This window comes from Sapajus apella, unplaced genomic scaffold, assembly GCF_009761245.1.
Source record: "Sapajus apella isolate SASKATOON/1434 unplaced genomic scaffold, GSC_monkey_1.0 scaffold15, whole genome shotgun sequence".
NCBI classification, from domain to species: domain Eukaryota; kingdom Metazoa; phylum Chordata; class Mammalia; order Primates; family Cebidae; genus Sapajus; species Sapajus apella.
In genome coordinates, this window is record NW_022436955.1 from 11,316,110 (window position 1) to 11,331,484 (window position 15,375).

A 15,375-nucleotide genomic window follows, 5' to 3' on the forward strand; every position below is an offset into this window, starting at 1 on the left:
ATGTATTTTAAATTGAGAATTGGTTTACATAAGATTCTCTCTTTTATTTTTTTTTTTTTTGAGACAAAGTCACCCAGGCTGCAGTGCAATGGTACAATCTTGGCTCACTGCAACTTCCACCTCCCAGGTTCAAGCGATTCTCTTGACTCAGCCTCTGGAGTAGCTGTGGTTACAGGCACATGCCACCACGCCCAGCTAATTTTTGTATTTTTAGTATAAACGGGGTTTCAACATGTTGACCAGGTTGGTCTCAAACTGCTGACCTCAGGTGATCCTCTGGCCTCGGCCTCCCAAAGTGCTGAGATTACAGGCATGAGCCACTGTGCCCGGCTGATTCTTCCTTTTAAACTGTACAATTCAAATCAGTTTTACTCAATGTATACAGTTGCATTACTACCACCACCACAATCAAGACACAGAACATTTCCATCACTCTAAAAAAGTTCCCAGCTGAGTATGGTGGCTCATGCTTATAATCATAACACTTTGAGAAACTAAAGTGAGGTCGGGAGGTCAAGATCAGCCTGAGACAACATAGTGGGACCTTATCTCTATAAAAAATTTTAAAAATTGGCAGGGTGCAGTGACTCGCACCTGTAATTCCAGCACTTTGTGAGGCTGAGGTGGGCGGATCACCTGAGGTTGGGAGTTTGAGACCAGCCTGACCAACACGGAGAAATCCCATCTCTACTAAGAATACAAAATTAGCTGGGTGTTGTGGCACATGCCTGTAATCCCAGCTACTTGGGAGGCTGAGGCAGGAGGGTCACTTGAACCGGGAAGGTGGAGGCTGCAGTGAGCTTAGACTGTGCCATTGCACTACAGTCTGGGCAACAAGAGCAAAACTCTGTATCAAAAAAATTGCCAGATGTGGTGGCACCTGCCTGTAGTCCCAACTACTCAGGAGGCTGAGGTGGGAGGATTACTTAAGCCCAGGAATGCAGGGCGGCACTCCAGCCTGGGCAACAAAGTGAGACCCTGTCTCCAAAAAAAAAAAAAGTTTCCTCAGGTATCTTGGCAGTCAATTTATGCCACCCATCCCCAGTTGCTGGCAACACTGATCTGATGTGTTCCTACGGTTTTGCCTTTTCCAGAATTTCACATAAATGGAATCATAGAACATGTGGTGTCTTGCCTGGCTTCTTACACTTAGCACAATGCATCTGTGACTTACCCATATTGTTAGGAAGCAGTGTTCCGTTCCTTTTTATTGCTGAGTAGTACTCCATGTTATGGATACACCCCAGTTTTTCTATCTGTTTATACACCAGTTGATGACATTTGAGTTATAATTTTTAGCTATTATGAATAAAGCCAACAAATGGTTGCCTTGAGGTATTTGCACGGACATATGTTTTCATTTCTCTTGGGTAAATACTTTTTTATTTTTAATTGCATTTTAGGTTTTAGGGTACATGTGAAGAACATGCAAGATTGTTGCATAGGTACACACATGGCAGTGTGATTTGCTGCCCTCCTCCCCATCACCCACATCTGGCATCTCTCCCCTTGCTATCGCTCCCCAACTCCCCACCCCCCACCGTCCCTCCCCTATTTCCCCCCAACAGACCCCAGTGTGCAGTGCTCCCCTCCTTGTGTCCACGTGTTCTCATTGTTCAACACCCGCCTATGAGTGAGAACATGTGGTGTTTGATCTTCTGCTCTTCTATCAGTTAGCTGACAATGATGGTTTCCAGGTTCATCCATGTTCCTACAAAGGACACAAACTCATCGTTTTTGATAGCTGCATAATATTCCATGGTGTATATGTGCCACATTTTCCCTGTCCAGTCTATCATCGATGGGCATTTGGGTTGGTTCCAGGTCTTTGCTATTGTAAACAGTGCTGCAGTGAACATTCGTGTGCATGTGTCCTTATAGTAGAACGATTTATAATCCTTTGGATATATACCCAGTAACGGGATTGCTGGGTCAAATGGAATTTCTATTTCTAGGTCCTTGAGGAATCGCCACACTATCTTCCACAATGGTTGAAGTAATTTACACTCCCACCAACAGTGTAAAAGTGTTCCTATTTCTCCACATCCTCTCCAGCATCTGTTGTCTCTAGATTTAATTATCGCCATTCTAACTGGCGTGAGATGGTATCTCAATGTAGTTTTGATTTGCATTTCTCTGATGACCAGTGATGATGAGCATTTTTTCATATGTTTGTTAGCCTCATGTATGTCTTCTTTCGTAAAGTATCTGTTCATATCCTTTGCCCACTTTTGAATGGGCTTGTTTTTTTCTTGTAAATCTGTTTTAGTTCTTTGTAAATTCTGGATATCAGCCCTTTGTCAGATGGTAAACTGCAAAAATTTGTTCCCATTCTGTTGGTTGCCGTTTCACTCTAATGACTGTTTCTTTTGCTGTGCAGAAGCTGTGGAGTTTGATTAGGTCCCATTTGTCTATTTTGGCTGGGTAAATACTTACAAGTGGTACTGCTGGGTCATAAGATAAGTGTATGTTTAACTAGATAAGAAACCGTCAAACTATTTTCCAAATTGGATGTGCATTCCACCCAGCAATGTATAAGCTTCATATCTTCTTCAGTATTTTTATTCAGTTTAGTTTTTTTTTTTTTTTTTTTGGCCTTTTACTGTATATATAGTGGTTTTAATATCATTGTGGTTTTAACATACTGAGTATCTTTTCATGTACTCATTTGCAATCTATTTGTTGAAAAACTATTCAACTATTCAAATTTTTAACTCATTTTTTATCGGGTTGTTTATTGTATTGCACTTGTTTACTGTATTACACTATAAAGGTTCTTGATATATATTAGATACAAATCCTTTTAAGTTTTGTGAGTATTTCTTCCAGTCTGCAGCTTGCCTTTTTTTTTTTTTTTTTTTGAGACGGGGTCTCACTCTCTCGCCCAGAGTAGGAGTGCAGTGGCCCAATCTCAGCTAACCCCAATCTCTGCCTCCCAGGCTCAAGGGATTCTCCTGCCTCAGCCTCCTGAGTAGCTGGGATTACAGACCACAGCTGCCATTATGCCACAACTGCCAGGCTAATTTTTGTATTTTTAGTAGAGACAGGGTTTCACCATGTTGGCCAGGTTGGTCTCAAACTCCTGACCTCCAATGATCCACCCACTTTGAACTCCCAAAAGTGTTGCGATTACAGGCATGAGCCACCGTGCCCAGCCTCATTTTTTTAAGTGCCAATTAATTAATTAATTAATTAATCTATGAATATGGCATATCTCTCCATTTACTTATAATCTTTATCTCAGTAGTTTTGAAAAAATTATCTCTTACATGTTTCATTTCTATGCTATTATAAATGATATTTTAAAATTCCAGCTTCCAATTGTTTCTTGCCATTATTATTATTTTTTTTTTTTGAGACAGGGTCTCATTCTGTCATCTAGGCTGGAGTGCAGTGGCATGATCCTGGCTTACTGCAACCTTCACCTCCTGAGTTCAAGCGATTCTCCTGCCTCAGCCTCCCAAGTAGCTGGGATTACAGGCATGTACCACCATGCCCAGCTAATTTTTGTATTTTTAGTAGAGACAGGGTTTCGCCATGTTGGCCAGGCTGGTCTTGAACTCCTAACCTCAAGTGATTTCCCCACCTTAGCCTCCCAAAGTGCTGGGACTACAGGTGTGGCCCAACACACCTGGTCTGCTTCTTGCTATTAAATTAAAATAGAATTAATTTTGGGCCAGGCACAGTGGCTCACGCCTGTAATCCCACAATTTTGAAAGGCCGAGGAGGGCGGATTATCTGGGGTCAAGAGTTTGAGGCCAGCCTGGCCAACACGGCAAAACCCTGTCTCTACTAAAAATACAAAAATTAGTCAGGCATGGTGGCAGGCACCTGTAATTCCAACTAGTCAGGAGGCTGAGGCAGGAGAATCACTTGAACCCAGGAGGCAGAGGTTGCTGTGAGCCAAGATCGAACCATTGTATTCCAGCCTGGGCGATAGAGTGAGACTCTGTCTCAAAATTTAATTAATTAATTAATTTAATTTGGAAAATTAAATTTAAGGGAAATGGAGTCAAGGTTTCCTCCTCCTCTTTTTTTTTTTTGAGACAGAGTCTTGCTCTGTCGCCCAGGCTGGGGTGCAGTGGTGCAATCTCGGTTCACTGCAACCTCCACCCCCTGGGTTCAAGTGATTCTCCTGCCTCAGCCTCCCAAGTAGCTGGGACTACAGGCACCAACCACCACACTGGCTAATTTTTATATTTTTAGTAGAGACAGGGTTTCGCCATATTGGCCAGACTGGTCTCAAACTCCTGACATCAGGTTATCCGCCCACCTCGGCTTCCCAAAGTGCTGGGATTACAGGTGGGAGCCACCATACCCAGCCAAGGTTTCTTTTTTAAGTGATTAGAAGGTTCTAAAATTAGATTACAATGATGATTGCACAATTCTTTAAATATGCAAAAAAAACTACTGAATCATACACTTTAAATGGTTCAGAACTCCATGGTATTTTAGCTCAATAAAGCTGTTTAAGATATCTGTACATGTATTATGTGTGTATGTATATATGCATGTATGCACATACAGAGAGTATTTTATTTTTATGTATTTACCTGGTATCCTACAACCTTGTTAAACTCATCAATTCACTCTGGTAGCTTTTGTTGAAGATTCTTTGAGATTTCTTTTTAATACAGGTGATTCTACTGTCTGAAAATAGTTTGATTTCTTCCTTTCCAATCTGTATACCTTTTATGTCTCTACCCTGCCTTGCTGCACTGCCTAGACCCTCCAATACAGTGCTGAACAGAAACCATGAGAACAGAAGTGAGACCTCTGAAGGGCACCAAGCTTCGTTTGTTTGTTTATTCGAGACAGGGTCTTATTTATTTATTTACTTACTTACTTGTGACAGGATCTTCCTCTGGCACCCAGGCTAGAGTGCAGTTGCACAATCTTGGCTCACTGCAACCTCTGCTTCCTAAGCTCAAGCAATCCTCCCACCTCAGCCTCCCAAGTAGCTGGAACTATAGGCATATGTCACCACATCCAACCACCAAGGTTTGTTTTTTTTTTTTTTTTTTTGAGACAGAGTTTTGCTCTTGTTGCCCAGACTGGAGTGCAATGGCGTGATCATGGCTCACTGAAACCTCCACCTCCTGGGTTCAAGAAATTCTCCTGCCTCAGCCTCCCGAGTAGCTGGGATTACAGGTATAAGCCACCATGCTAGGCTAATTTTTTGTATTTTTAGTAAAGACAGGGTTTCACCATGTTGGTCAGGCTGGTCTCGAACTCCTAGGGTGATCCACCTGCCTTGGCCTCCAAAAATTCTGGCTTGCGCCACCGTGCCTGGCCCCAAGATTTTAAAAAAATTTACTACTAATGGCTGGGTGCGGTGGCTCATGCCTGTAATCCCAGCACTCCAGGAGGCTGCAGTGGGTGGATCACGAGGTCAGGAACCCCATCTCTACTGAAAATACAAAAAAAAAAAATTAGCCGGGCTTGGTGGCGGACACCTGTAATCGCAAGTACTCAGGAGGGTGAGGCAGGAGAATCACTTGAACCCGGGAAGGCAGAGGTTGCAGTGAGCTGAGATTGGGCACTACACTCCAGCCTGGGCAACAAGAATGAGACTCCGTCTCAAATTTTTTTAAAAAATTACCATTATTTGAACAGATAGGTCTTTCTATGTTGCCCAGGCTGGTCTCAAACTCCTGGCCTAAAGCGATCGTCCTACCTCTGGACCAAGGTTTTATACAAGAGGAGAGGGGAGTGAAAAAGGGAAGAGGATGTGTAGGCAAAGGCATGACGGCAGGTGGGGCAGGAGTGGTGGACCTGCAGAGGGGCTAAACTGCCTGGCTAAGGAGCAGAAATGGAACTCTTAGAGCCCAGGACCTTCACAGGCTAGGGAGCCGATAGGCTGACAGGCAGGCTGCTTCCCAGGGACGCCTCCTGGTAGCATCCCCAGTGTCTGCCTGCCTCCTCCTTGGGGCCTAAGCAGCATACCATAGGAACATCCTATCCCTCCCACGTGGCATGGGTAGAGGCTCTCCTCTGAGTAGAGGATCTGAGTAGCTCAGAAAGCAGGCTAAGTTTCAAACATTCACAGTACATGTGTGTACATGGACAGACAAGGGCATGGGGTGTAGGCAGGCAGCAAGCAAAGGTGTTGGGGTGAGAAAAGAAAGATGACAGAGCTAAGGGCTGACAAGAGAGGCAGAGAGTATGACTGGAGACATGACACAGACCAGACCCTGGAGCCTAAATTCAGCATTTGGACCAGCGAGCATAAGAGAAGTTGTCCCCATGGTCACTGCATCCGTCCCAAGCCTAGTGTCCCCTGAGCTTTCACATCTTTTCATCTAGGAAGACTCTATTTAAATAAAGATTCTCCAGCATCCACAGTGGGGAACAGGCCAAGGCTGAACGGCTCTCAGAGACTGGTGGAGGCCCTCAGCCCTGCTGGTCCCTCCTGCATCCCCCATCGCATCACCAGGAAACCAGTATGAGAGCTGCTCGGGACTGGCTTTAGAAGGGCCATGGCCTCTACCTGGATCCAGGCTCTATTCTCACCTTTTGAATTTGCCAAAGACATTGGAACTACCTGGCTCAGGGGACGTGTTGCTGCTCCTGAGCATCAACTTAGCTCCTAAGCTCACCAGGCCCAGAAGTGGGAGAGGTCTTTCTGTTGCTAGTGGGTACGCAAATCATTTGAACTCAGAGAAATATAGCTCTTCTGGGGCAGAACAATGCCCATTCCCCCACCAAGAGGCAGGCTCGTGAGGCTGTCACAGTCAAGGCCTTTCCTCAGGCATTAACTTGGGAGGCACTATGGCTCCTGATTGGCAGCGGCTATTCCCCTGGTCTATAGCAGGCTATAGATGAGGGTGGCCAGCTGGACAGCAGTGAGGAGCAAAGTGACAATCATCCCTCCAGGTCTGGCTCAGATTGCAGTGGCCACAAGCATGCCCACCAGCTTGCCCTGACAGGATCCACAACCATGGGCCACACCAGCCACAGAAGCCCTCCCTCTCCCCCTGCCCCTCACCCCTCAGACAGAGAATGAGGACTTCCCACTGCAAGGTAGTAACTGACAACAATGTGGCAACCTGTTAGGCGAGCACCCATAACCCTGTGTGTTTGGCACAACAGGTATTGCCAGAGGTATGGGATGCCAGAAGGTAGGGTGGGGCTCTCCTCAATGCTCCCTGACCTGCACAGTCCCCTAAAGCCAAGTCCATTGCTTATGTGGCCATGGGGGCATATCATCTAGCAAAGCCACTGCCCATTCCACCCTCCCCAAATAGTCCTTCAGGAAGGCTGCTTGCTGCTCCTCTGGGTCCTCTCAGAACTATGCCCAAGAACTAGTGGTATCCACTCTGCCCTCCCCTCTTGCCAGTGCATCATGATACAGTTCAAATGCCTGCCTCCGGGAGTCTTCCATAATGTCCTTTGGTCCTCCCCTTGCACACTGCCCATATCCCTGGTCCACTGTCTGGTGCCTACTGAACCTTTTCTTTTTTTTTGGGGAGGTTTTTGAGAGACAAGTCTTGCTCTGTCACCCAGACTGGAGTGCAGTGGCACAATCTTGGCTCACTGCAACCTCTGCCTCCTGGGTTCAAGCAATTCTCTTGCCTCAGCCTCCCAAGTAGCTGAGATTACAGGTGGCCACCACCACATCTGGCTAATTTTTGTATTTTTAGTACAGACAGCGTTTCACCATGTTGCCCAGGCTGGTCACGAACTCCTGAGCTCAGGTTATCCGCCCACCTCGGCCTCTCAAAGTGCTAGGATTACAGGCATAAGCCACTGCACCCAGACTACTGAACCTTTTCAATCACCAGTCTCTGTTCCCAGGACCATCCATGCCCCTTCCCACAAGATCATGAGCTCCTTGGTATAGGGGCCAAATGATCTCAGGACAGGTCCTCCAGTGCCCAGCATGGCAGGAGTCTGACAGGTGGTACAGGTGTGTGCATATGCATATAAGTATGTTCATGTGCCACCAGTGACCAGCCCCTGTTGTCAGCCCACCTCTTTCTTGCACAAGGATGATCCTGTAAGACAGATTTTTATGCAAATTTTACTGTTCAGGAGGTCCAAGACATAAGCTGGAAGGCTTCCTTTTTTCACTTTCTTAGGTTAGAACAGTAGATACTCTAGAAAACCTAACAACAATTTGGTCATTTGATTTATGAAAGCTCGTGAAATCACCAGAAGAACCTACTTAGTCACAACTCAAGGATATTTGGGAGATATTTTTGTCTTAGTGTATGGGAGTTCAATAACCACTATGAAAACAACAGATGCTTAAATTTTCAAAGACTTAAAATTAAAATAAGCATTTTAAAATCTTTTCTTCAAAAATAAACTATATAACTATTTGACAAAACTAGCACAGAATTTTTAGATTTTGCCTGTAATCCCAGAGCTTTGGGAAGCCAAGGCACGTGGATCACTTGAGGCCAGGAGTTTAAAATCAGCCTGGCCAACATGGTGAAATCCCGTCTCTACTTAAAAATACAAAACTTGCTGGGCGTGGTGGCTCATGCCTGTAACCCCAGCACTAGGAGGCTGAGGTGGGTGAATCACGAGGTCAGGGGTTCAAGACCAGCCTGACCAACATGGTGAAACCCTGTCTTTACTAAAAATACAAAAATTAGCTGGGCGTGATGGCACGTGCCTATAATCCCAGCTACTTGGGATGCTGAGGCAGGAGAATCACTTGAACCTGGGAGGCGGAGGCTGCAGTGAGCCAAAATTGCACCACTGCACTCCAGCCTGGGCGACAGAGCGAGATTCCATCTCAAAAAAAAAAAAATAATTTTTAGATTTTTTTTAACTCTGGCTATAAATGTGGATTTTAAATTTAAAAAACCAAAGAGCTCAATTAAAAAAAAAATTAGAACTTGTCTGTCTCCTTGTTTTAAAAAAATACGCAGTCTTTAAAATGCAAGGCCTTTCTCTTAAATTAGCCTAACTGAACTGTGTTGAGCTGCTTTCACTTTGGAATATATGTTTGCCAATCTCCTTGTTTTCTAATGAATAAATGTTTTTATATACTTTAAAAAAAAAAAATTAGAGTCAATTCAGGATTCACCATCACCTCAGTTTGGCCAGAAAAGAGGTAAGTTTTCTGCTTTCCGATGCCCAAATGATTTATCAATTTCTATAGATTTGCCCAGAGGGAAAAAATACACAGTACCTGTATAGGCTGGATGAGACTCCCCAACCCAAAGATGTCCACGGTCTAACCCCCAGAACCTGTGACTGTGTCACCTTTCATGGTAAAAAGGATTTTGGAGAAGTGATTAAGTTAAAGCCCTTGAAGTAGGGCTGACCCTGGATTATCCAGGTGAGCCAATGTAATCACAGGGGTCTTTATGAAATGGAAGATGCCTCACTGCTGGCTCTGAAGATGGTGGAAGGGGCCATGAGTCAAGGAAGGCAGGTGGCCCCTAGGAGCTAAAAAAGGCAAAGAATGAATTCTCTCCTAGGGCCTTCAGAAATAATGCAGCCCTGCCAATACTTGGATTTTAGAATTTCTGTTCTCCAGAACCAAAAAATGATTATTTCAAGCCTCCATTGTTGTTACAGTAGCAAGAGGAAATCTGAAACTATTCTGGTCCAGGGGTCTGCCATTACAGAGCTGTAATGTGTCTTTAGTTGAAGCGATCATCTTATGGCCAATTTTTTTTTTTTTTTTTTTTTTTTTTTTTACAAACAGTTAAGTGTCTATGTGTGTATATAGGGTATATACCTACACGTATGTATACAAGTATATGTGCAAAAGGCAGTTTGAGATTAAAAACAGAATGTTGCACACCTTTTTATCACTGGCTGTTGCAGCAGCATGGTTTATGGCCATTGTGTTGCCTTCCCATCCTCTGGAAAGGACAAGCACCATACGCTCTGCTCACCACCAAATAACTAATAAAGGCCTGTTCCAGGGAGTTTACTAAGTGGGAGCAGGAAGTGCGAAAGAATAGAGAAGACGGAAAAAATGTAAGCAAACAAATAGGCAAACAAGAAACACCTGGCAGATCAAGTATGCTCTAAAGAAAGCAAGGCTGGGCTGGGTACAGTGGCTCATCCCTATAATGCCAGCATTTTGGGAGGCCAAGGCAGGAGGATTGCTTCAGTCCAGGTGTTGCAGACCCGCCTGGGCAACATGGCAAGACCCCATATCTTAAAAAAAAAAAAAATTGGTGGATGTAGTGGTGTGTATCTATGGTCCCAGCTACGCAGGAGGCTGAGGTGGGAAGACTGGATCATGCCACTGCACTCTAGTCTGGGCAACAGAGAGAAATCCCATCTCAAAAAAAAAAAAAAAAAAAAAAAAGCCGGGTACAGTGGCTCATGCCTGTAATCCCAGCACTTTGGGAGGGCAAGGCAAGTGGGTCACTTGAGCCCAGGAGTTCGAGACCATCCTGGGCAACATGGTGATACCCCATCTCTACAAAAACTATAAAAAAATTAGCCAGGCAGTGTGGTGCACAGCTGTAGTACTGCTGAGGAGGTAGGATCCCTTGAACCCAGGAGTTTGAGGTAGCAGTGAGCTATAATCGTGCCATTACACTCCAGCCTGGGTAACCAAGACTCAATCTATAAAAGAAAAGAAAATGCAAAGCCAGATGATGGGCTAGAAATGGGAGAGGGGATGAGGACTGACTGGAATGGGGTAGTCAACTGAGTTCTCACTGAGAGAGTGACTCCTGAGCAGAGGTCTGCTGGACAAAAGGAACAGAAGAAAAAACTTTTGGGGTAAAGGGTGTGAACTCAGCATGTCTGAGAAACAGAAAAGCATCCAGTGGGGCTGGAGCTGAGTGAAATTTAGGAAAGACTCAGAGCAGAGTGAGCAGGACTCACCAGGTGTGGGTGCAGATAATGTGAGAGGAAAAAAGAATGGCACCCAGGTTTCTGGCCTGAGCAAACGAGTAGATGACGGCACCACTTATCAAGAGACAAGGAAGCTGAGCAGACGGAGCAGACCTTTTGGAAACAATAAGCTTGCAATGTGTTATTAGACATCCAAGTAGGCAGTGGCTGAACAAGGCAGGTAAGATGGTGGCAAGTCCCAGGGACTTTGTGGCTCCTTCCTAGATGCAGTAAGGCTGTAATGGGGAACACTCATTAAACAAACAGTGGTGTGGACAGAAAACTTTGAGCAAAGTCACTAGGGGATTTTCCTCCTGTGTTGTCCTGATACATACAATGATTTTCTGTTTTGCTTTTGGGAGAAAAATTCAGGCTAGCTAAGGGCTAGAAAGGACATGACAAACATGCAATGAAGGCACAAGAAGCCCGAAAGAGCTGAGGAGATGTTAAAGGGCACATCTGCTCCCCAGGCCTTGAGAAGCTGTACAGTGGAGAGGAACTGGCACTATACTGCTGTCTTGAGAAACTGGAAACCAGAAGGCCAGGGTTTAGCCCCCGCTCCACATTTTGCAGTGAGTCAGGCTAGGATCCTCACACAGGCAGATTGGCCTCTGTTAGAAAGAGACTGTGGCCCTGGGTGCCAGGACAGCCAGAGGGGCTGAAGCCCTTCTGTTGTCTGGTTCTGGTCACAGCACTGTCCTTCCCGTGATAGGCCCTGGCCAGTTACTCATCCTCAGACCCTGGTTCCCTTTTCTACAAAATGAGATGAGAGGGATTACGTATAGCTGTCAAAGGGCCCTGGATGTCTACTTGTAAGAAACAATCTAAGACTCCAACCCACTGGCAGGTATGGTAAATCCCAACAGAGGACAGAGGAAACTGAGGCACTAAGAGGCTGAGTGGAGGCCTGTGGTCATGTAGTTAACACTTCTCCCCTCCTCTGAGGGACACCCAGGGGAGCACCAAGCAGGTACTTGTGATGGTGAAACCACCTCCTCCTTCCTGACCCAACCACCCAGCACCATGCTCAGGGCACTGCCCTTCCTGTTAAGGGAGTCCAGCAGTTATGCCTGGGTGAGCAGCCCCTCCAGCCTCACCACCCTCTGCTTCAGAACCAGACACCCCTTTTCCCACTCCTGCCTTGAAGCCAAAGTCATCAACTTTCTAAACACGCACTCCTCCCTGGGTGGGTCTAGTGAAAGGCTGGAGATGTGCCTGGAAGTGTGGGTTGTCACCTACACTGTGAGGCCAGAGGTGGCTGTCTAAGAGGGCACTGGGATGTCAGGGCCAGAAAAGAACAAGTGGGCTGGGCACCGTGGCTCACGCCTGTAATCCCAGCAATTTGGGAGGCCAAGGTTGGAGGATCATCCGAGTTCAGGAGTTCAAGACTAACCTGGCCGATATGGTAAAACCTTCTCTATTAAAATTACAAATTAGCCAGGCATTGTGGTGCATGCCTGTAATCCCAGCTGCTCAGGTGGCTGAGGCAGGAGAATTGCTTGAACCTGGGAGGCGGAGGTTGCAGTGAGCTAAGATCACGCCATTGCACTCCCGCCTGGGTGACAGAGCAAGACCCCGTCTCAAAAAAAAAAAAGAACAAATGGACACATCTGCCTGGGTCAGGCCCTGCAGGAGTCACATCTGGCTGGCTCTGGCTCTGGGTCAGAAGGATGGCTAGGGCCACATGATGGGGACAACACTCTGACAGAGAGGACCACCCAACTAACCATTCTTCCCTCTCCAAAGAGAATACGCCTTGTTACTACCAGAGAGAAGTGATGAGCAGCCAGCCTGGTACCCATATACAAAAGTATATGCTCAGTCACATCAGGTACCTGTGAGATGCCAGTGATGGAAGGAGAAAACAAGCCACATTTGAATCAGGAGGCAGAAGGTCCCAGGTGGCCAGTGCAGATGCTCAGGCACCACCCACTTCCCCCTGAATCATCACTCAGACAGAAAGTCACAGTCACAGAAATGCCAGGGTGGCTGCAGAAATGGTTCATCACCTTGGTACTCATAGGTACCATCCCTGGATAGTGTCCTAGAGATAGGAGACTCCTGTAGGGTGCCAGGGACTCCAGCATGATCGTTCCAGCAGCCCATCCATGCAACTCCCATCTGCCAGGGCACATCCAAGGCCTCAGTCTCAGGGCAGCAAGGAATGGAGAACGCTCCTACTGCTGAATGGAAAGATTTCCTTAGCAGCAGTGTGTTAGTCCAGAACCCTGGAAGGGGATGAGGCTGTGCCTGCCCACCAGGTTCTGGTCCTGGCCCACAACTGACCAGCACACAGGGCCAGCGATGTCTCCCTCACAAAGCTAACCTGAGGCCAGGCGTGGTGGCTCATGCCTGTAAACCTAGTACTTCATGAGGCCAAGGCAGGTAGATTGCTTAAGGTCAGGAGTTCAAGACCAGCCTGGCCAAAATGATGAAACCTCATCTCCACTAAAAATACAATTAACCAGGTGTAGCAGTGCATGGCTATAATCCAAACTACTCAGGAGGCTAAGGCAGAAGAATCGCTTGAACCTGGGAGGCAGAGGTTGCAGTGAGCCAAAATTGTACCACTGTACTCCAGGCTGGACGAAAGAGCAAGACTCTCTCAAAAAAACAAAACAAACAAACAAAAAAAAGCTAGCCTGAGCACTAACCACCAAGCCAGTCATCTCTTCCCAACAAATGGATCCCAGTCATCACCAGACTGTGGGTCAGAGAAACTCAGGCTAGAATCCCAATTCTGTCACTTCTTAGCCCCTAAGATCCCTTGGCTAAGCTTCTCTTTTGGGGATGGCAGGAAGATTAAAAGAGAATGTGCATGGGACACAGGAGAGACACTCACCAGGGAGATTCCCTTTCGTCACCATTTTTTTTTTTTTTTTTTTTTTTTTTTTTTTGAGATGAAATCTTGCTCTGTCACCCAGGCTAGAGTGCAGTGGCATGAGGCGATTCTTCTGCCTCAGCCTCTGGAGTAGCTGGGATTACAGGTGCCCGCCACCACACCCAGCTAATTTTTTGTATTTTTAGTAGAGAGAGCGTTTCACCATCTTGGCTAAGCTGGTCTCAAACTCCTAACCTCGTGATCCACCCGCCTTGGCCTCCCAAGGTGCTGGGATAACAGGAGTGAGCCACCGCACCTGGCCCTCCTCACCCATCTTAAACCCCAGCTCTGCGGTCGAGTCTAGGCATTTCACATGTTCTGCTCCCTTCTGTCCCAAGGGAGCGGGTAGGATAGAGCTGGTCACTAGCCCCTCTTCTTTTTTTTTTGAGACAGAGTTTCACTCGTTACCCAGGCTGGAGTGCAATGGCGCGATCTCGGCTCACCGCAACCTCCGCCTCCTGGGTTCAGGCAATTCTCCTGCCTCAGCCTCCTGAGTAGCTGGGATTACAAGCACGCGCCACCATGCCCAGCTAATTTTTTGTATTTTTAGTAGAGACGGGGTTTCACCATGTTGACCAGGATGGTCTCGATCTCTTGACCTCGTGATCCACCCGCCTCGGCCTCCCAAAGTGCTGGGATTACAGGCGTGAGCCACCGCGCCCGGCCGCCCCTCTTCTAATGAGTGGCCACTGATAGCAGCCCCAGACCTGCTCCACTCTTACTTGTTTCTGGCTTCCCAGGGAGGCAATCTAACCCTTGCAGCACCTGGCAGGGTTCAACAGCCATGCCCAATGGCTCTCAGAATGTCACTCTTGAGGCTGGCTATGGAAGGATGAGTGCTACACTGGCTTGGCCAGAGTGCTTCCTGAGCATGGGGCCATACCCAGGTATATCGGGAGACATCATGGCAGGGCTGCCCTACAAGGGTGGTCACTCACAAAGAACCATCACTTCCCAGAAATCAAGCTAACCGATGCTGTCCCTGTAACTTCAACTATCTTAAAAAATCTGGCAGGACCCAACAGCCTGGAGCAGCTTGACAATGGACAATGAGAAAGCAAAAGAGATTTTTTTCATTCAGCAAATGCTGTGGGGTGGCATCAGAGAACACCCCTGTCACAGCACTCCCATGGCTGTTACCCTGAGCTTTTAGAACTAAGAAACAGGACCAATGCAACCATAAGGCAATGCCTCTGGCACTGCAGGCAGGAGGGGCTAGCAGTATCCTGGGTGTGGGGTCTTTTCTTCATGGTAGCTCCGCATGAAAGCCACAGTAAAGGGGGCAGGAGAAAAAGGCTGCCTCTGCAGGTAGCTGATGATACCAGGGACTGACACCAAGTAGGTCATGCCTTCCCATGGGCACTTAGGTCCTCCACTGAGACAGGGCCCAGATGTCAGCCTGAAATTGTGGGCAGGGCAAGGAACAATACAGCTAGCACCTGCAGAAAAAGGGGCCTTGCACAGATCACACCCTCTCTACCCAGAGAAATAGATTCCTGATGGCCAGGAGAGGCTGAGGGGTACCAGGCTGGGTCTAGTTGGGTCTGGATAGGACATGGCTCAGATGGCATCTGGTCCATCTGGCAGCACTACCTGCCAACACCTTGTCCCGACAGGACAAGCTGGCTCTGTAACCCATGCTGAACCAGGCTAAGGAAAGGTATTGCACTGTCCTG

At 46.9% G+C, this 15,375-nt stretch overlaps 1 protein-coding gene across 2 annotated transcripts in view; it reads right to left on the bottom strand.

The window, feature by feature from the left end:
- RANBP10 (RAN binding protein 10) overlaps positions 1 to 15,375 on the bottom strand; it is an 80,190-nt gene that overhangs the window by 18,101 nt on the left and 46,714 nt on the right. The window lies entirely within an intron of this gene.